We start from the raw sequence: 22,976 nt of genomic DNA, 5'->3' as shown, positions 1-22,976 counted from the left end.
CCAATTATCAAATAAAACATTAAATTGGATTCAAAGTCGAGTAATATTTTTGTATCACAATATTTTCGCTTTCGAGTGTTAGCTTTACTTTTTAAAAATCACATTAATGTTTTTGTACGAAATCCAAAAATACTGTATGAGAACTCCTACTGTAAGTTAGTTAATTAGACCAGGAGTTTTTACGGTGGTAGGATTTATTACCGTTTCCACCTGCATTTCACGAAATAGTCACATTTCGAGCCCAGCTATAGCTTCATATTCAGGCAGCTTTCCATTTTATCACGATTGCTTACTCTCGGATATTGCATCGAGTACTGCGGTGTATCGGGAAATCTCGAACTCGTTCGAACGCGAGCATCGTAGCTCTGCGCGTGACTACGGTATGACGTTATGGTTTGTACATTAAGCGCTCTCCAGATTCTAAATGTCATTCTGTCGCTAGTACAGACAGCTCCCGCTGAAAAATACTGTGGATTTAATATCTTGCATTCGATATGTGGGACTGAACTGGTCTTAAAACACTGAAGTGTAAATAACAGGGCATTTCTTGTTTTTACGACAAATGTCATAGTTCGTATAGAGCTATTTATTTATTTATTTTTGTCGCAGGAAAAGAAAGGATAGATACTGCAGTTTTTTTGGGTTTTGTGTTGCATTTGATCATACCTTCAGGTCTGTGTTTCGATAAGTTATACGCTGGAGGCATTCCAAAATGGTTTCCTAGTACGCCAGACTGAAAGTATCCCGAGAAATGTCGATTTTTGAGCTAAGACATGCAGCAGGTTACTAATTTATGACACACTGAAATATCTTTAGGGATGGATTTCTTCTATTTTTACTTTCTGATGAAAAACAAAAATAATAATCGAACACACTCTTTCTCTCCCGTTATAGGTACTAATAGTGCAGCTTTCTGTTGTGAATACTTTAAAATAAGGCAGAGGTTTGGAGGTTTGTATAATCCAGGCTACCATATACAGCATGTAACCAGGAGCTATGACCAAACTTTCCGGAAGTATTTCTCACTAATAAGGGTATAAAATGCGATAAACGAACACCGCTCCGGAAACGTTTTAGTTCCATGTTAGAGCTCGTTTTCTGTTTCTCTTCATAGTCACATTGGTAATGGAAAACACACAAAAATAGAGCGTACCAGCAGTACATGAAAAGTTTTGTTACATGAAATATTCAAATTACCCTCTTGGTTGCGTCTGGTTAGAAGTTGTGTGTTCCAATGCAACGAAGATGATGTTGACATGTAGCTTACTTTATTGACGTGCGATTAACATTATTGCTCTACGACCATCAACTGTTTGGTGTTCATCGTGGACTGTGCAACTATGTACTCGTAGCATCAATTGTTTAGTGTTCATCACGGACTTGATTTCCGGTACAGTGCAACGGAAGTATACACAAATTCGGAGATGGCAGATGCCCATTCGCTCTACTGATTCGCAGATGATAGTGGTCGTGGCGCTCAAAGATTGTATCGGGAGAGATTTCCAGAAGGACGGTGCCCCGACTGGAGGATGTTTAGAGCAATTGATCGTCGACTTAGGGATATTATTTTTATTATTATTATCATTAATCGAAAAAATGGTTCAAATGGCACTGAGCACTATGGGACTTAACATCTGAGGAGGTCATCAGTCCCCTAGACTTAGAACTACTTAAACCTAACTAACCTAAGGACATCACACACATCCATGCCCGAGGGAGGATTCGAACCTGCGACCGTAGCAGCAGCGCGGTTCCGGACTGAAGCGCCTAGAACCGCTCGCGACAACGGCCGGCATTATTAATCGTATGGCAGTTACGCATCACATTAGAAATAGAGATAAAATATGCACATAACTAACAAATTTACGTGCTTAATAATTTTTCACATCTGCTGTAGTGACCAAGAGGTCCGAGAAGCATCAAGGGTACGAATTTTGAGAGCACTCTTCAAAAATATGTTTGACAGTCTGTCTTGTAAAGCCACAGGTGCACCTCACCGTGGTTGGTTTTCACCACCTATATAGTAGGTCACTGTGTCTCCCATGGTCAGTCCGGATCTCGTTTAGTGTACTCCAGTCCTCCTGGGCAGACCGAGGGGCCATGGGACCTATAAGCCTACTGCTCGTGAGTGGGTGAGGCCCAAAGGACGAGTACACCTCAACTGGAGGAGGAATTTCTTCGTGCAGTTGAAGACAACCCTCGTGCCAACGTAAGACAATTACCAGCAACAAGTACTGTTGATCAGATGATTATCTAGAGGATACTACATGAGAACGTCCTGTATCGGTATCATCTACAGCGTGTGCAGGCACTACAGCATCTAGTTTTCCTGAACGGATCCACTTTCGCGAATGGTTCATTTAACAGCGTTTCAACCCTCAGTAGTGCAAATTAGGTTGACAAATGGATTCGTTTCAACGTGATCAGATTGCGACTTTTCACAGTCAGCAAGTAAGGGCTGTCGAGAATCTTCACGAAATTCTGCAGTCATGTCATCAACAAAGATTTTCTGTCAACGTTTGGGCCGTCATTGTTGATGACTGTTACGGCCTCATATTTCTTCCACTCAGACTCGACGGAGAAACTTACCATGCTTCTTTAGAGAACACACTATCTGTTCTGCTAGAACATGTTATTTCAGGAGTGTTACAGAACATGGAGCTCCTCCTCTTTCCAAAGTTAACGTTCGTGGATTTATAAATAACAGATTCCGTGACGGACCGATAGACAGCTAGAGGTTCACCAATTCCGTGACCTCGGAGCTCTACACACCTAATCCCACTAGACTTTTTATTTGTGGGAGCTTTTGAAATCTCTTGTGTACTGAACACCGTTATGTGATACGCAAATTCTTCATGCCCGTTTTGTGGAAGGCTGTGAAACAATGCACAATTTCCAGGGATACTAGCGCATCACACGGCTCCCCCCGTCGGAGGTTCGAGTCCTCCCTCGGGCATGGGTGTGTGTGTTGTCCTTAGCGTAAGTTATATTAGTTAAATTAAGTAGTGTGAAAGCTTAGTGACCGATGACCTCAGCAGTTTGGTTCCAGAAGAACTTACCACAAATTTTTACTAGCGCATCAGAGATTCAATGCGATGGCAGTTTGATGCGTGTATCCTTGCTAACGGAGGGCATTTTGAGCGTTTCATGTAGGAAAATGTTTCATACTGTGCTGATACGTTCTTTTCCTGTGTGTTTCCCATAATTAATATGTTGACAACTTGTAGAAACTGAGTTCTATGGAAACATATTTACCCCCCCCCCCCTACGAGTGAGGAATGTTTCCTGAATCTCTCGCCATAACTTTTTCTTGCACACCTTATAAATCTTATTTGCACATGAAAATTGGTGAAAATGTGAATACTGTATACTTTACGGAGATGTTGTTGTACAGCTTCAATGAATGTTAAGAACAGCATTATGCGATACACAGCTGTAAAGGTATATTTTATTACAGACGATCCATTTCAGTCTAGGACCAGACCATCATCGGGTCCAAAAACCATCTGAGTTGTGTATTTGTGTAATTGGAATAACAGTTACCAGATGTGCATTGTTCCATTATTGATATTAACTGTAAATACGTAACATTATGGACATATTTACAGTTAATATCAACGATGGAGCAATGTGCATCTGATAACTGTTTGTTATTCCAATTACGCAAATGTATAGCGTATATGGTTTTTGGCCCCCGATGATGATCTGATCGTAGACCAGAATCTATCCTAATAAAATGTACCGTTACAGCTGTGTATTGCGTAATGCAGTTCCTAGCACATAGCGCATACATTCAACGGGTTGACTAGCAACTTACTCCAACACTAGTGAACTTATCTAGCACTTCTCCCATACACATCTGGCCGTACTGTCACATAAGATGGTCCTACATTAAGTCTTTGTTACAACGTGTATCGATATTTTTCAATACGCAACGTATCTCTAACTAGTATGATAATCATAATTAGACAATTGTGGCACTTTCCCTATGAAATGCCACTTTTTTCTTCTTTGGCTTGTTTCTGTTTGCATCCGTAGCAGCAACACTTCTTTACCATTGCCATTACTAATAAATGAATGTGTACGAAGAGGGCAAAAAAGACTGATTCCATAGATGTACCTACTCTGAGGTTTCGCGTTAATGTTATCTTTGATCCGAGTTTTTATTCCATGACGTACATTCAATATGCAGGCTCTTTGTCGGTAAAGTTGTTAGTGGAGAAAGCGGTGCATGTTACGTTCTAATCTACGTTATTTCTCACATTCTGGTGCTGAAATCTGGGCTCCAGAGTTTTAAAGAAAGCACATCTTCGCCGTTGGTGAGCAGTCACGGTTTCTGCCCGTGGCTGTGGTGGAAGCACGCCGGATACGGTAAGTACGCCAACGCAACTACGCCGTTACTCGGGTGGACTGACTCGTAATCGCTTTCGTATAGACTACTCGTACAATTTTGAAACTTTGTGAAAAGATTTGATGCACTAAAATCGATTGTAGCAGCTCCAAGATGTGCTACATTGTTGCTAATCTATAATGCTACCGCCGCGTGTATGTAAAGTTGGTGAAATACCATCAAGTAGTTGAGTTCCTTCACGTACTGCGACGTATATTTCCGACGATCTGTGTCTTTATAGAGATCATTGTTTTCTCCAGTAGTATTTGGTAGTAAGTGCTACGAACGACAAAAACAAATCAGGCGAAAACAACGCTGGACATTCTTAAAGTGAGGGAGGGAGGGAGAGGCCGGATTTCACACGTTTTACAGCTGTAGTTGATGAGTTTAATTTTGACATGCCGCTCGAAAAAAGAGAATAGTGTAACAGACGCTTGTAAGAGAAGTTACTGCATCTGTTGCGCCAAGATGACAGTGTGCATGGCTACTTTGGGCTCTGAGTACTATGGGACTTAACTTCTGAGGTCATCAGTCCCCTAGAACTTAGAACTACTTAAACCTACCTAACCAAAGGACGTCAAACACATCCATGCCCCAGGCAGGATTCGAACCTGCGACTGTAGCGGTCACGCGGTTCCAAACTGTAGCGCCTAGAACCGCTCGGCTACTTCTCGGACAGTTATGACAGCGAAACTGTCACTTGAGAAGTATATACGTATGGACAAATTTAAATTTGCTTTTCAGAAGACGCCGAAGGGAACTGAGTAAAATTTCTACGTCTCTTCCACAGCACACGCATACGTTTGCAACAGCATGCAAGACTCCTGTACAACCACGACCGCTGAAACTGTTGACCTTTTGAGATTACGTTGAAAGCTGGCCGCTTTTGTGGGAGCAGTTTAAAACCTCCATCGATGATAACGGTTTCCTGTCAACATTTCCTGTAAACATTTCACCGAGAATATCTTGAAGGAAAAGTGAAACTGCTGGTTGATGTTATCTCGGTGAAAACCTACGAAGGCACGATGATAATCTTAAATTGTCGGTATGAAGATCGAAATCGGATAACGCAAACCCACGTTGATTATCTTGATGAAATAAAATATACGTGATTGTGCAACGCGTATTGAGTTCTTAGTATTGATAATCGCCTGAAAATAAAGGTGAGCACATAACGCAAATATATTGTGTATGAAGAATGAGCAACATTGTTAAAGAAACCTTATGTTATCTTTATGCTTCTGTTCCCTTGCAGTGATTGTTTCCACATTTTTCTCAGAACACCATTTCACTTCTCGAATGCTTTTGTGTCTATTGCACGCACTTTTATAGAGCTAACATTTTTTTACTTCATGAGTAAGTTCGATTTTTATGTTGTCCTCTGAAGCCTCCAATAGCAAGACTTATTAAACTAGTATTAGTAGTTTGAGTCGTAAGGACAAAAAAGCTGATCGACCAGTTTTTGGTCAGAATCGATTTATTGGCGTCCATTGATTTGTCGAAAAGGACAAATAAATAATTAGGTCAGTAGCTGTTCGTGGCAAAAGTTTTGCTATAGTACAAAAATAACGAAAGTCGAGCAGAAGATTAAAAGAAGCAGATAAGTCATCCAGTCTATGATAGATGGCAGCTTACGTATGATTCTAAAGATGTGTAATTGTTTGCTGTTGTGAGATCGCGAAGTAAGTTATTTAACAACAGTCCCTTGGAATGTATTAACATTTTGTTCCCCTATGTAACGCGTCGCGACTGTCTTAGCGAGCTGAACGAGTTCAGAATAGGTGACAGTCATCGACGAAGGAACGGGAGGAACTGGCGCATGAGTGGCCGGATGTCTGATGTTAGTAAACAAATAAAACTGAGTAGCCATAAAATGAGTTCCCTCTGCAACTACGAGTATTTAAATTGTATCTTTGTGACAACTAAATCAGAAAAATACGAAATGCTACGTAATGAAAATAACATTGAAACACAAGATGAGCAGAGCCAATATATGACAGAATTTATTACGCTACTTCATTTTCAGAGACGACGACGTTAAGAAGAAGCTGAACTCCGTGATAAAAATTGTGCACATAAGTTTTGAGTTGGTGATAGTACCAAAATTTAAAAAGTGAAATGCGTGTTTAGAGACGATGCAAAAGAATGTGACATGGGGTGTCTTTGGGAAAGCATTATGCTTTACATGTGGCATTATAAAAAAAAGTCATGAATCCATACAAACGGGCATGAAGTGTAATGGCAGTGCGCCAATAGATAAACGAAGCGAACACAGAAATTTGATGCCTCAAAATAATTCCTTTTAAGTGACATATCTGGTTTTATTGAAGAAAAGTGGGAGCCTGGGACGTATTTCTGGTATTATTTGGTACCGCTGAACAAAAAGTTCCTCTTTACGTTTTGTTAGCTGTAATCATATAATAACGTTAATTTACTGTTTATATTCTCTCAGTACAGCTTTATGTCATTTACCGTGCAACGACACGAAGTTAAAAATGCTTTTTATTCAATTACGGCGGAAGTCGATTTACCTCCTTCTTTGTCCTTATCCTTCAGTTCCTTTCGCAAACCCCGAGTGTGTTGGCGGCTTTGTGGACGGCAGCTGCGAGCAGCGCAGCGCAGCGGCGCCATCTGCCGTGGTCACGGCCCGGAGGCCGCGGTGCACCAAGGTCGCCGGGACAGCCCGGCGTGCGCTGGCGCATTCCTGGCGCAGCGGAGGGCCCGGGTCAACAGCCCCGCCCACCCTTCCGTGTTAACACTGCCTTCCTTCCTACTCCGTCCTCTGCAAAGAGCACGAGCCACGCCTGAACCAGTAAAAGCCAGGGAACTACTTTCCTACAAGTTTTTGGACAACGTGCTGTCAAATTTCGTTACGTAATAGGGCTTTATAGCAGCTATGTGTCTCATATTTTCATCGAAAAACCAATGAATTCCTGAGAAGTAGAATGCGAGCTGTATCCTTCACGTTTAACAAGGCTGCATCACGTTACCAGGAAACAATAAATTTACTGTACTACTGCTCTTTAGCAATGTGAATGAATAGTGGTCCAATTTTAGACAACTAGTACTTATTCATTAAAAACGTTTTGGTTCCCCTTGAAAACTCACTGAGGGTTTAAAATATACTAAAAATTTTGTAGCGTAATAACATAAATCAAAGTAAATTTACAACATTATGCTGCAGTTCACACTTAAGTGTTTGACAGAGAGCTCTTAGAAAAAATTTCTACATCTTCTCGGCCGACCCATCGTACGTAGAAAAAAATGAACACTTAAACCTTTTCGTGCCGGCTCTGATATGTCTTATTTTATGACCGTGGTCTGTTTCTCTACACAGCTGCGATTAACAAAATATTTTTTCTTTCGGAGGAGAAATTTGGTGATTTAAATTTCGTAAAAAGATCTCGTTGCAACGATAAACGTCTTTGTTTTAATGCTTTCCATTCCGCTTCGCTTGTCGTACCCGCTCCCCCGTTTTTCCTGATAATACAAAACGAGCTGTCCTTCTCTGAACTTTTTCGGTATCCTCTGTCAGTTCTATCCCGTGAGAATGTCACACCCATAAGCAGTACTCAAGAAGAGGGTGGACTAGCGTAGTGTAGGGAGTATCTTTTACAGACTGCTGCGCCGCGCGGGATTAGCCGAGCGGTCTCGGGCGCTGCAGTCATGGACTGTGCGGCTGGCCCCGGCGGAGGTTCTAGTCCTCCCTCGGGCATGGGTGTGCGTGTTTGTCCTTAGGATAATTTAGGTTAAGTAGTGTGTAAGTTTAGGGACTGATGACCTTAGCAGTTAAGTCCCATAAGAATTTACACACATTTGAACATTTTTGAACAGACTGCTGCATTTTCTATGTGTTCTGCCAATAAAACGAAATCTTTGGTTTCCTACAACATTTTCTGTATTATGTTTTCAGGTTAAATTGTTTTCAACTGTAAATCATAGATATTTATTTGGATCTCGGACCATTAAATTTGTGTTATTCATCGGGTAATCGAAATTTGACGTAAATTTGTGTTATTCATCGGGTAATCGAAATTTGACGGATCCTTTTGAGTACTCATGTACTCACGACCTTATACTTTTTATTGTTTAGGATCAACGGATCAACCACTACTTAGTCACGACCTACAGATACGCTGTCTATACTATTTTGCAATTCTTTTTTATCTTCTGATGACATAACTGGGCGGTGAACGGTAGAACCATGGACAAACAATCCAAGAGGGCTGCTCACGACATCTCCGAAATCACTAACGCTTCCGTGGAGAACTCCAGATATGGCTTCCGGTCAATTGCTACGAACAGTGACCTTTCTGACAGATAATCGAGAATTCAGTCACACAATTGAGATAATACTCCATAGGCACGTAATTTGATTAAAAACCGGTTGTGAGAAACGTCCCAGTAGTCTTGTTTTTCACCCCACGTATTTTAACACGCCAAATTGAATCCACAATGTTTCAGAGAGTGTTATTTTCTGCCGGTGAATTCTGTTTAGTGTAGGCGCACTGCTGCTTATATGTCAAAGCCCTGTCCAGAGTACTACGGAAGTGCTTGAGGTAGTAACGGTGTTCAAAGAGAATTTCTCCCCAAGTAACCTGGAGAGCCTTGGTGCATGCTTATGGCGGAAATTAAAAGCACAAACTTCAGACTACCAGAAATTACGTCAGGAATCTTTATGTGTCACGAACTCTAGTTTTCAACTTTTTCGACATGTTTCGTAAGACAGTCAGTCTTCTACGTTGAACTGAATTTACTGAAGGAGAGAACTGGAACCTGTCACACAACACAGCAAAAACTGTGGAAATCAACAGATGTGTCACTTTCTTCAACATATGGCAGATCATAAGGAGTTTCAGTTTAGTATTTCCTCGGCTTACATGACTACATGAAAGGTACCGACGTAGCACATTTTCCAAATTGTAATTAGGATGTGTATGCTCCTATAAGACTCTTGTCCAAGAGAAAAGAACACGCTTATTATTCCCAGAGAATAATACGAGTGCTCCGAACTCATCGTTGACAGCATGTGTCCCGTTGTAAACAGCTGTATTTTTCTCTGATCAAAGTTCATTACGAGATGATTAATGGTATACTGTTGTCAGTTCAAGCTTGGTGAGGGGTTACTCCAGTGTATGCTTTTGGTACATTGAAAACAAACATTTTAAACTCGAAATGCAACAGCAGCTTCACCTAATACGGTCATCAGAGAAGATGTATCAACAAATCTGTGGTCACATCATGGATGTTTGACGCATGGAACACTGCATATCCAAAATCGTGAAGCACTGGGGTCTTCACATATCAATCTGCGAATATAGTCACGGGAAATCGCCGACGCCTGCGTGAGATGCCCCGAGCAAGTTAAGAGTAGTCACACACTACCGCAGACTTTAACAGCAGATACAGGAGCAGCAGAGCACATTCACACTCTGCAAATCTCCATACTGTGCATGGCGGAGAACATCTTTTACCACTACTAGCCATTCTCTTTCCTGTTCCACTCGCAAATAGAGCACGGAAACAACCACTATCTGTATGGCTCCATACCAGCACTAATATCTTTTATCTTGTCTGCATAACAACAACGTTTGAGTATCCATACCATCGAGAACCATCTCCTCGCTGTGGAGTACAGAAGCCACCGGTCCACATGTCTGCCTCTGCTCAGCGCACCTCACAGGCCACAAAAATTAGCTTGGCCAAAGGGACACAACCACTGAGGATTAGAAGCATGAAAAAGGGTCTACTGGACTGCTGAGTCACTTTACATGTTGGTACATGCTGGTGGCTGGGTAAGTATGCGTCGAAAACCACACTAGCTATGCACCCCTCTTGCCAACAAGATACCATTCGGCAAAGAGGTGTAGATATCCTTGAGTGGAGAATATTTGCATGGAATGAAATGGCGGACATGATACATCATCAGTCATTGTCTCTCTCTGGAAAACTATACAGGAACCTACAATCCAATGTTGTGCGCCTACGCCCCACTTGGGAGAGCTGGTTAGTTCACCAGCTCGTCGCTCCCGAAATGTGTCGGAGTTGTTTGAGAAACATGCCACGTCAGTTTTATAGGTCACATCTGGGCGACATCGACAGAGATGTGTGAGCCCCGAAACCAGTTCTGACTACTTTCGTAGGGTTGTAAGTGGCGATTGTACATCACGGACAAATCAGGAATAAAGATAGCTCCCCAACGTACTCTGTGTCTCCTGGAATTCTTTCAATGACTCTCACCGCCACAGTAGTCAGGACCAAAAGTCACACTGCTTGCTACTGCATAGGCGTCTCTAATTCGGTGATACCGAGCTACGTAAGCACATCTCCTGCTCTTTTTTTGTGTTACGTTTTACTTATTTTGCCTGGCGCTACAACCTCGCAAATTGTACAAGTTCTTCTTGGCGCTAACTTCGTTCGTCCATCAAACGAATTCGCTCAAAGCTCTTTGATACTGGAAACTTCCATGTTTAACTTCTACATGCTTTCGACCTTCGGCACACTATCTTCTAACGGCATTTTTGTGCATATGCTCTACCCGGCTTTTGAGCATATGTTCTGCCGGATTTTTGTGCATAGCGTACTCATTCTCCAAAAATCAACATTTCTGGTGTCCAAGTAGATGGCTTAGGTGTAGTGAGATACTGTAAGATATCTACCGTCGAATAGCTTAGTGGACTGCTTCCAGACAGATCTCGTCTTGTCGTAGTGGTATACTTTCCTTTCATTCGAACTTTCATTGCAGTTGAATCACATCACACTTCTTATAGCAGTGTATGGAGTCATGCATGTTACACGCGAAACGAATCACCCGCATTTCAGATCACTTCACTCCTACGTGCATCACAACATACACACATTTTTGTCGTGAGAACTCAGAACTGCTATAACTTTATCCCGTATCTTATTTGTTGTGTGTTGTTATCGAACTCGAAAAAAATACCGTAATCATTAGACTTGTCCCGGAGCTCTATTGAAACTGACCAGTTTCATCTCAACTTTAATAACATTTGATCATGTAAATCAATTCGATTCGCAGTAATGAAAATTTCAGATCCACTGAAGCCCACACCTCTGAGTCTTTAAATAATCGATCTACCATACAATAAATCATTTTAATATTCGGACACTATGATATGTTAACCTTGTAGCATCATAACTTTACTCGTACCAAACAAACAAAACATACAACCAAGTATTATATTCCGTGATGTCTTGTAAATAATAACATAAACTTTATTAAGATAACGTACATAACTTCTTTTATAATACTATTTAAATACAGTTCGGGCCTATATTCACGTTACTTTAATATTCGGACACTTTGCAGAACTAATCATTTCAAGACCAGATTTTGTGGAACATTAAATGTTTCAATATCTTGTCCGATAGTCATTCTGTTTTGTCACTTCTTTCAAACGCTGCGGTATACTGCAAATGATCTTTTTTAAATAGTCCGCATGTAGACTGTCCCATTAGTCTTTTAATCGACGCTTCAGAGTTTCCTTGGACAATACTGGCGTTTTTCTGATACGTCGCTCCAGTTCACCCCACACATTCTCAATAAGGTTGAGATCTGGTGATTGAGGTGGTGGTTGTAAGACTTGGGGGCAATTGTACAACAAATATTCCTGCACAATGCGAGCCTTACGTTTCTGGTCATTCTCCTGGTAAAATCTCAACGTGTTTGATATCCCCATGGTTTCAGCACTTTTCCGTAAATTGTTCTGTAATATGTTCAAATAGACATTTATCCATAATACTGTCGATGAACACCAGTTCGCCCGGTCCAAATATCGACGTACAGCCTCAGACAAGAACGCTGCCCCCTCCATGCTTTACAGTCGGTTAATATTTGTGACTTTAAATTATTCGTTCGTCTTCCAACCACACCATGCTTCGTCCATCCGACCTAAAAACGTTAAATTTACTTTTGTCGGCAAAAATGACGTCGTTCCAGAAATGGCTCTGAGCACTATGGGACATAACATCGGAGGTCATCAGTCCCCTAGACTCAGAACTACTTAAACCTAGCTAACCTAAGGACATCACACACATCCATGCCCGAGGCAGGATTCGAACCTGCCACCGTAGCAGCAGCGCGGTTCCGGACTGAAGCGCCTAGAACCGCTCAGCCACAGCGGCCGGCGACGTCCTTCCACCATATTTCATCCTTCGTAATAAACGGTCTGGCAAAGTACAATCTCTTCTTTCGATTCTGTTCATTCACATACGGTTTCTTCCTGGCCACTCTTCCATTGTAGCCACTTTCATTCAATGCTCTGCGAATCGTTTGAGGATATACCTTCTTGCCAGTCTCGTTTAGCAGCTTACGTGCTAATCTGGGTGCACTGAGCGTAGGATCCTTCTTTTATTTTCCGTATTAGCTGCCTCTTGCAACGTGCATCCAGCTTCGGTGGATGGCCCTTTTGCGGTATAGAGTCGATGCGGTTTCATATTTTTGAATCGTCTGATGATTTGAGTCAGAGTACTCTTACTTATGTTGAGCGTGGTAGCAGTTGATCTATATGATTTACGTTTCGCGTTGTGAAAAATCACAAGCTGTCGTATCTCAAAACTAATATTAGCTTTGCGTGGCATCGTACCGTCTGGACAGTCAACCGCGCTTGCCAATACACACTTTCTTTCTGACTCAATGTATTTACCCCGGTGTGAACGGTGAAAACAAGTGCGGCACTGCCATCTGTCCGGATATTAAAGTAACGTGACCCTCGAATCGTATTATTTGACAAGTGGTATACGTTGTGTAAACATCATTCATACTATTATTTACTAGACATCCACCTTCATGTAATATGTGGATATATTATATTTTTCTTTTATTCAGAATACAGCTATGAAGCAGCAAAGTAAAAATCTCTAAGTGTCCGAATCTTAATATTATTCACTGTATATACAATGCCGTATCTCCTGAGCGACGTTTCGCACATTAATATAATTTTTCTGGTACATTCGGTGCTATATGTGGATACTATCTATAAAATGTGTTCCGAACAGAGTTAGTACTAAAGAAGTAATAAATTAAAACGCCATGCCTGATGCTAAAGTTTTATTACGTGAAGAACGAAAATGTCTTGAATGATAAACCTTTTTCTATAAGTTGTTTTGTGTATGTGGTGGTGCGAGTGTCAGCGGGAAAAAGTTTCGAAAGCGTTTCAAATTACATTTAAAGTTTGTTGGAAGTCGTTAAGTTCTCGGATTCTAAAATACAGGATGAATATAGTCTGTATATTTCTCTGGGTTTTGCGTGCCGTCAGTTACGTTACCTCAACACATGTATACAGTTTCTAATATTAATATTTATTGTACTACAACTTCGACGTAAGATTATATCTCTTAATGAGTGGATCATGACGGAACTTTAAATTTTAAATTTGGTCAGTAACTCTATGAGACACTTGCCCTTGGTGGCTTCCAGGATAGATAGGCAATTTGCAGCTGGGATAGTGCACCGCTTTATCCGTTTGGTTCGTGTAGATGATGCAGCCGTCGATGAATGGCACCCGTTTCTACCTCAAGCGAGTTGCCGTGCTGGCTCCGGGTCAGTGCCGTCTAGGCCATACTCAACGTCTGCGGGCTGATATTAGATCAGCGAAAATCGTGAGAAACGCCGGTCGCGTGGTTCCGTGACTCGGCGCCGTGCCGCGGTGTGTTCGGGCGGGCGGCCTCGCCTGCAGCGCCGCGAGAATGCCGCCTGCCCACGCGTCGCTCCCCGTTCTGGCGACTGAAATACGGCGCAGCCACGGCGTAAATTGGGCCCGCGCTGCGTCACAACGGGCGGAAGGAACAGGTTCTGCGGCGCCATAACGCGCCTGCTCATATAGCCTCGCCGTCATACACAATTGTAAACGAATTATAGCGGGCCGTAACCGCGTCCGGACGTTTACGGCGCGAGTCTCCGCCGACTCAGTTCCAGAGGGTGCGAACAGGCCACGTTCGACACACCTTCTAGTGCGAAACTTTACTACAGTAACAGTATGTCTTTGCAACTCGGCGTTGCGTTTTCGTCTTAGACTTCCCCTCAGTACAGTAAGATGTAAAATTTTTGTGCTTCGTTGGATTTAATATCTACATCTACATCTATACTCCGCAAGCCACCTGACGGTGTATGTAGGAGGGTACCTTGAGTACCTCTATCGGTTCTCCCTTCTATTCCAGTCTCGTATTGTTCGTGGAAAGAAGGATTGTCGGTATGCTTCTGTGTGGGCTCTAATCTCTCTGATTTTATCCTCATGGTCTCTTCGCGAGATATACGTAGGAGGGAGCAATATACTGCTCGACTCCTCGGTGAAGGTATGTTCTCGAAACTTCGACAAAAGCCCGTACCGAGCTACTCAGCGTCTCTCTTGCAGAGTCTTCCATTGGAGTCTATCTATCATCTCCGTAACGCTATCGCGATTACTAAATGATCCTGTAACGAAGCGTGCTGCTCTCCGTTGGATCTTCTCTATCTCTTCTATCAACCCTATCTGGTACGGATCCCACACCGGTGAGCAGTATTCAAGCAGTGGGGGAACAAGTGTGCTGTAACGTACTTCCTTTGTTTTCGGACTGCATTTCTTTAGGGTTCTTCCAATGAATCTCAGTCTGGCACCTGCTTTACCGACGATTAATTTTATACGGTCATTCCATTTTAGATTACTCCTATTGCCTACTCCCAGATAATTTATGGAATTAACTGCTTCTAGTTGCTGACCTGCTATATTGTAGTTAAATGGTAAAGGATCTTTCTTTCTATGTATTCGCAGCACATTACACTTGTCTACATTGAGATTCAATTGCCATTCCCTGCACCATGCGTCAATTCGTTGCAGATCCTCCTGCATTTCAGTACAATTTTCCATTGTTACAACCTCTCGACATACTACAGCATCATCCGTAAAAAGTCTCAGTGAACTTCCGATGTTATGCACAAGGTCATTTATGTATACTGTGAATAGCAACGGTCCTACGACACTCCCCTGCGGCACACCTGAAATCACTCTTCGGAAGACTTCTCTCCATTGAGAATGACATGCTGCGTTCTTTTATCCAGGAACTCTTCAATCCAATCACACAATTGGTCTGATAGTCCATATGCTCTTACTTTGTTCATTAAACGGCTGTGGGGAACTGCATCAAACGCCTTGCGGAAGTCAAGAAACATGGCATCTACCTGGGAACCCGTGCCTATGGCCCTCTGAGTCTCGTGGACGAATAGCGCGAGCTGGGTTTCACACGATCGTCTTTTTCGAAACCCTTTCTGATTCCTACAGAGTAGATTTCTAGTCTCCAGAAAAGTCATTATACTCGAACATAATACTTGTTCCAAAATTCTACAACTGATCGACGTTAGAGATATAGGTCTATATCGCGGTAGCCTTTGCTTGCTGGATAAATGAGCCTTAGGTGTAACCAAATACCTCGTATAAATGTCTCAACGTGCCACCCGGCCGATAGATGCCTAGAAGCGTAAGTGTGCATTTTGGAGCAATCTACGGTGGAATCAAATACATACCTTGTGTAAATGCCTGAACGCCCCATCCGATTGATCGGCGTGTTTGCCTTTGATGTGTAACGGTGAGTTTTGGAACTACCATTGGTAGAATATGCTCGATGCACCTTTTTCCTTATTTCTCCGAAGCACAACACTTCACAGAGCTTCCTTATCGTCAAGCAGATAAAACTATACCAGAAGGCTTCGATGTTAAGTGTGATAACTATTCAGGCTGTTTTTGTAGAGGCGATACAGACTTTTAGGGATAATGGAGAAAAATTTATGAATTGAAGGAAACGACTGATACACGAATATTAGAATATTTCATTTTTACCGTTGATCTGCTGAAAACGATAATGTCTCACAGAGCTCCCGTTTGAGCAACCCCGATGATGACTGAATAACGTTACAGACAGCGATAATTCTTGTCAGCAGATCCTCTTCAGAGACCGCAGAAGAAGAAATAAAATGAAGCCCCGATCAAGTGAACGAGATGGCTATGAAACAACCTCTTCCTCCACATTTCAGGAAACGTCTAACGCAAGTACTCACGAACAATGTGTGCAAAGTGATCAACTGCTCCATCACGATGGTACCATAGAAGTGCACAAAGATCAAGGAGGATTTCTTCCAAATGAGAAACATGTCTATCACAAACACAGTGTACACTGATATATTTAAGCTCAGAGGAAGTAGGTACTGCTTGTTAAATATAATTGGCGGCCCTACAATATTGGCAACTACATACGTAATAAATACGGTTATTACATAGTACAAGTAACCATTCTTAGGTTCCGCTACTTCACTGCCAGAGCTGTATCGCAACACATTTGACTTCGTATCTTTCGATCCAATCGTTCCCCAAACTGACACATTTGCCCTTCTCCTTCATTTCTGAAAGTTCGAATGAACACCATGGAACTGCTCAATATACAGGGTGTAAATGATGACTATTTACAACTTACCATAGAAGTGTATGGAAAGTCGAGACGAGCAAATAGACAACGGACATTTGAGGTCTCTCAAGCCGAGAACAGTCTAAGATTAGCCTGCAAAAGCCGATTAACCCACAGAGCATGCGCGCCGCTCGAAATTTTGTCTAAAATCTTTGTTGAATATTAAAATCCACTTGTACTTTTGAATATTAAAATCCACTTGTACTTGCAATTTGAAAACGTAAAATCGACGTTTGTGTGAATTTACCTCAAAATATTGTGAGTTTTAATTGCAAATGGTTCAAATGGCTCTGAGCACTATGGGACTTAACTGCTCAGGTCATCAGTCCCCTAGAACTTCGAACTACTTAAACCTAACTAACCTAAGGACATCACGCACATCCATGCCCGAGGCAGGATTCGAACCTGCGACCGCAGCGGTCGCTCGGTTCCAGACTGTAGCGCCTAGAACCGCTCGGCCACCGCGGCCGGCCAGTTTTAATTGCATAAAACTAAAAATTACGTCGTTTTATTTGTGTTGCTTTCGCACTACTAAACTACTGTACTTGTAACGGTTAAATTTAGATCGAATTGTAGACGTGATTAGCTTGTGAATAACGTTACGAAAGTCTTTTTTTTCTTTCATTGCCCTCATTGAAAGTTTTAATTATAACGGTTAACGAAATAGCGGATTAAGCCAATGGCGCAAGAGAGCGAAAGAATATTGAAAATCTAGAGCCGGGCATATGCACGGTAGATTATGTGGCTTTTGTAGGTAAATTTGAGGTTGATTCCCGGCTTGATAACTAGCAAGCGCAACATATCAAATTGTTCGTCTCGTTTTCCCGGTACGCCGCACTGTGTTACGCTGTAAACACGTGTACACCGCGTATATTAAACTGTCGTTATAACAAGTAACAGATTATATGTATTTGGAAGATGGTTGCAAACTTCGAAAAATCAGTTTCATATTCGAGAAACAGCAGAATTAATGTGTGATAAAAAGTCTGATTTCGACTAAACTGTTACGTCAATGTTAAATAACATGAAACGGAGGAAGCGAACAAATTAAAGAGCCGTACAATTTTAAGTGCTTTGAATAACGAAAGCCCTTTTTATAAATGACCAACATTTATCTGATGTACGCCGGCCGTTGTGGCCGAGCGGTTCTAGGCGCTTCAGTCTGGAACCACGCTGCTGCTACGGTCGCAGGTTCGAATCCCGCCTCGGGCATGGATGTGTGCTGTCCTTAGGTTAGTTAGGTTTAAGTAGTTCTAAGTCTAGGGGACTAATGACTTCAGATGTTAAGCCCCACAGTGTTTAGAGCCATTTTTTATCTGATGTACGAATTTCGATAACATTTACATAGAAAGTGGCAACGTGACGGCAACGTGGCGGTTACTGGACCTCATTTGTCCTTTTGACCATTTTAAGATGTCCGGCAAACACTAATTGCGACGACCTCAAAGACTGAATATTGCTGAATCCTTTGGTGAGGAGCAGTACTGATAGTGGCTTGATGTGATTTGATGATTATGACCGGGATTGTGGATCCTGTGTTTTCCAGTTAACTCTAATAATATTAGTTTTCTGTGTCACTCGTGTCAAAATACTCGGTGTTTCTTTCAATAACAAACACATATTATGGCTTCTTCTAACACCTGGCATGTTAAAGTTCAGTAGCAGCTAACTTTAGAGCTTTAAGTAAAGTCATACACGCTTGTCATATTTAAATTTTGGGACTACGTAATTACTTACATGTTGTCAGGTGCTTATTCCCTAGCAGTTTCTTATTCAAAACTAATGTACACATACCCAATGCATATTAGTAATCAGCATTGCTTCTTATGATGCGTATTATTTCCCGAAATCCTTTTCGATTTCCAAGTGTAAAGTTTCACAAATAAATTCCTCTTTTCCGCAACTGTCCTTCTCTTTCACTGAAGTAAGGTTTTTTTTATCTGTAATGACCCTATAATTGATGCTTTCCCTACTCTGAGTGTCCCATCAAATGCTTTCTCGATATCAGGGTTCCTGTTTCGGTACAGCGAAACTTCTGCACCGTACTCGAAACACATGGGCGGTCGTACACTGCAGAAGTTTCGGTGTGAGGCCCTTATACATCCTCCATACAGTTTCGATCACATCCCATGAGACTGGAGCACTGAACAAAGAGGTTCATAGTCGTCGATTTGTTTCGGACAAAGAGGTGCACGCCTGCGTACAATCATGGTTCCACAGGCAAACGTAAACTGTTTTCCATGAAGGACAGTGGGATAAATGTGTTAACAGTTATGGCGATTACTGTCTTGTTTCCTTTGATTGCCTCTATATTATTCAACAACTTTGATCTCAGACTCTTCCAACACAGATTTTATTTGACAGACGCGAATTTTGCTCATTGTTTATAACACCATAAAAAATGGTAACTGTTACTCGTGGCTTCTTTCTATAACTTCGTCGATACCCTTCGTTCTACACCCACTTCTAAGGTCAGCATATTCGTTTCTCTAGTTATAGTCTACAGCTTTTTCTAGGCGATCGGTAAGGATTTTTGTAAAAATCTGGTATACCATTGACAAAGCACTATTGTGTATGTAGTTCTCGACTTCATCCCAACTCCCTTCCTTGTGGATTACCACAGTTACAGCACTCACGCTTGTTGAAACATTCTTGGCTATTACGCCGTGGTCAAATGAATTTCTTAAGAGTAACCTAGCGCTTACAGTTAGTACTATCTGGTATCGCCCTCCTATGCAAATACTCCGTGAATTAATGTGCAAGTTTTGCTTTCACTATCTTTTTTTTATATTTTTCAAAACATCTTCAGACATCTTAATATAATCTCCTATTTGGTAGTAACAGTGCCTATTGACATTCTGACTGATACATAATAAGCTCCCGTTTATTCTAACTCCGGTTGCTCTCGATCGTTTCTCTTATAACGTTGTCATTGTGCTTTCCGGAGTCTTTTCGTGAATTCTTCTGAATAATTTTGTTTAATTCATTTAATTCTATCTGATTTCTTTTGTCGTTTACTTTTCTTTCACTTCTTCATCAGTTGACTTGTGTACGCTGAATGAATTTTTTTTTTTTTGTTTCTTTTCGCTCTAGCAACAGCTCTAGTCGTTTCCATTATAATCTTTGTTAAAGCATCCATATGTAAGACATCAGTTTGTTAGTTGTCTACACACTTAAACCTGTTCGTCAATGTTAATTGGAATTAACCCATTTTATAAATGTGTTTTGGAACACTGAAACTTTATTCGTGTTTAGAGGTTTTAATTCTTTATAGCTTAGTGTCATGTTTTATTTTGCGTACCCGTAGCCAGTGGTCACTGGATATCTCGCACTGGTTGAAGACCGTCACATCCTACAATGGTTCCGATCATACCAACGAAATGAATTAGTGTATGAGTTCCTCAGGGACGCTTTGGACCAATATAACTTTCCCAGTTATGTTTGAAATGTGGATTTCTTTTTCTGATAACAGTATTACTGTCACTGAACAAAATGACAGAGCTCTATGCATAAAAAGCAGGATAAACCCTCGGATATCATAAACATGTATTGAAGTTACAATGAACACTAGGAAAACAAATGGAATGCATTTCAGTTTAAAGAGGGAAAATGAGACCGTTAAATAAAATGTAGATAATGTCTCTAGAGACAGTGTAACAAACACAAAATTTATACTAATGAATACTGATTGTAAATGAAGTGATGTGTATACGCAGAAATACTTGCACAAAGTATGTCATCAGCATGTTGTACCTTTATAGCGGTGTAATCAGCGATTAACGGCACATACCTTTCAGTTACACACTATTCATACATGCACTCAGTCCTTAGGTACGGAAATCATTACAGAGGAACAAATGCACAAAATGTCGATATATTTTTGAAACTACGGGAAAGGGCCGTAAGAACAACAACCAGAAATAGCAATCAGTTACAAATATAAAAAACCATGATAATTACTACTCCAACCGATCTTTCGATAACCAGGTAACAAGATCCAGACTGAAATTACATTTACGAAGAAACATTAAATAAAAACTCCAAGCCAGTATTTTCAGCCATAAATAAAATACTGCAAGAAAATGCATTCAAGGAATCACAAAACAAACTAATTTAAAATTGCCTGTTAAGCAAAGCATTCTATACAGTGAACGATCACGTATTGCCCAGAACAGCGGTTTAGTAAAAATGTAACCCAGATAAATAATAAAAAAGCACTTCCTTCGTTTCTGAACACTCTTTCGTCCAATAAAGTTTTTTTCTTTTCTGGGAAAAGTTACGCTGAAACTCTACGATGAAAAATACTAACATTTTATCTTCATCTGGGTCCAACGTCTCACGTATTACGGGGGGATTCTGACTCAAATTTTCGGGCAAGCGAATGAGAAGTGGCGGTACACAAAATGAAACCAAATATCATCGTTATATTAGTGTTTTCAGCGCATAGTGTATGTAGTGTTACCTTGTTTAAGAATGTGTGTGTCTTGTATGTGGTGATCGGCGTTGGGAAATGATTCAACAGTGTAGCACTCTTATATTATTACATTTTTCTTTGCAAGATAGTGTAAGCAACGATTGAGATTGTTCTGTTTCAAACAGCCTGGCATTGTATTCGGGAAAATAGGGAATCTAATCGTCATTCTGGTAAGGTTTTTACTCAGTCCACTACTCCTAATATGTTTTAATCCGGTACGGATACCGACATCCGATACATAGTACGATGCCACAGGCCTTCTGGAAATCATATGCATGGTATACGAGACTGACTGGCCGAAAAAAAAGTGGCGAGATACACATACCCTGTGCTAAACCTTAGAAAACCAGCGCTCACAGGAACTTCGTCCCGTGTGCGAAATGTCAGAGTTTGACGTCTACACGACTAGTTTACATGCTGAACATGTGCTAGCAAAGGAATATCCTGTTAAGAGTGCTGTGTGACAGTTCTATTGCATATATGTAGACGTTTTTACCTCGCCAAATACGCGAGTCGGACGGGACAAAAAGTGGCTTATGTTGATAAGAAGTACCCTCACCACGCACTGCACAGTGGCTTGCGAAGTATGTACTATATGTACTCGTAGGTGTAAGTGTACCATGGAACAGCGACTGTAACTGACCCAAAATCTCAGTGGATATGGTCCACCCTGCGGCATAGCGAGACGGAGATCCTCCCGTTCGCACTAGCGCAGAGGATTCGCCCACCCTAGCCTTGGCTCCGCTTGGGGACAGTGCCGCGTCGCCCGATTAATGCTGCGACGGGAGAGGCCAGGAAGACCCGTAAATTACGAGTTATGGCGCGGGCCCGTTATCGGAGATTGTCTCCCATGCCGGGCCGGGCACGCGGCTATCTTTTATTCATGAGCCCGACACCGCACAGCGACGTCTTCTTCTGGCCGGTCGCCGGCGTAACAAACAGCCGAGATCAGCGCGTTATCGTCGTCAGCTGGAGGGGGTGGTAGACCGTGAAGCGCGGACTGCCTCAAAAGCCACTCCCGAGACCTCTCGTTTGAAGAATAAATTGGGGTCTGCGGTGGCTAACGTGGTGGGCAGGAAATCGATTCATCGCCTGCCCACAGTTGGTTGTCTCCGGAATGAGGCGATGGACGACAGGAAGAGCGCTGAAGTTGTTGGCCTTCCAGGGAGTGTTCTCCTTTCCCTGGTAGGCCAAGGGACTCATTCATTTGGTTCTGTATATGTGGTCTGTATAACACTACTAAAGGAATCATGGGGACTGAGGTTGTGCGTCACCTCGATTCGCACAGGAGCAGTTACTCTGATCCGTACAATATCCTCAAATTCTTGGGTAGAATGCAAACATCTGATACACCGAATGTTATGTCGCAGTTTCCACAGTCGTATCGTGTAGACTACATTAGTTTTAAGTATGATATTTACTGGTTATTGTTGGCGTATCTCAAGTATTTAGTCAGCTGTTCAAGGACCGGATACCTAAGAGATTTAAATTCTGTGATTAGAGCACTGATCTTATATAGACCTCAGACAGCGTTCCTGAGAATAAGGAAAATTAGGGATCGGTCTCACTCGCATATGCATGTAGAGCTTTTCTTGAGAAGCGGAATAACTATTTCTGCTGATTTATTAACATTTGAAACCTAGAGAACGGTACCATTTG

The sequence above is a fragment of the Schistocerca piceifrons genome, chromosome 1 (assembly GCF_021461385.2).
Source record: "Schistocerca piceifrons isolate TAMUIC-IGC-003096 chromosome 1, iqSchPice1.1, whole genome shotgun sequence".
Classification (NCBI taxonomy): domain Eukaryota; kingdom Metazoa; phylum Arthropoda; class Insecta; order Orthoptera; family Acrididae; genus Schistocerca; species Schistocerca piceifrons.
Note: the sequence above shows the minus strand (reverse complement) of the source record.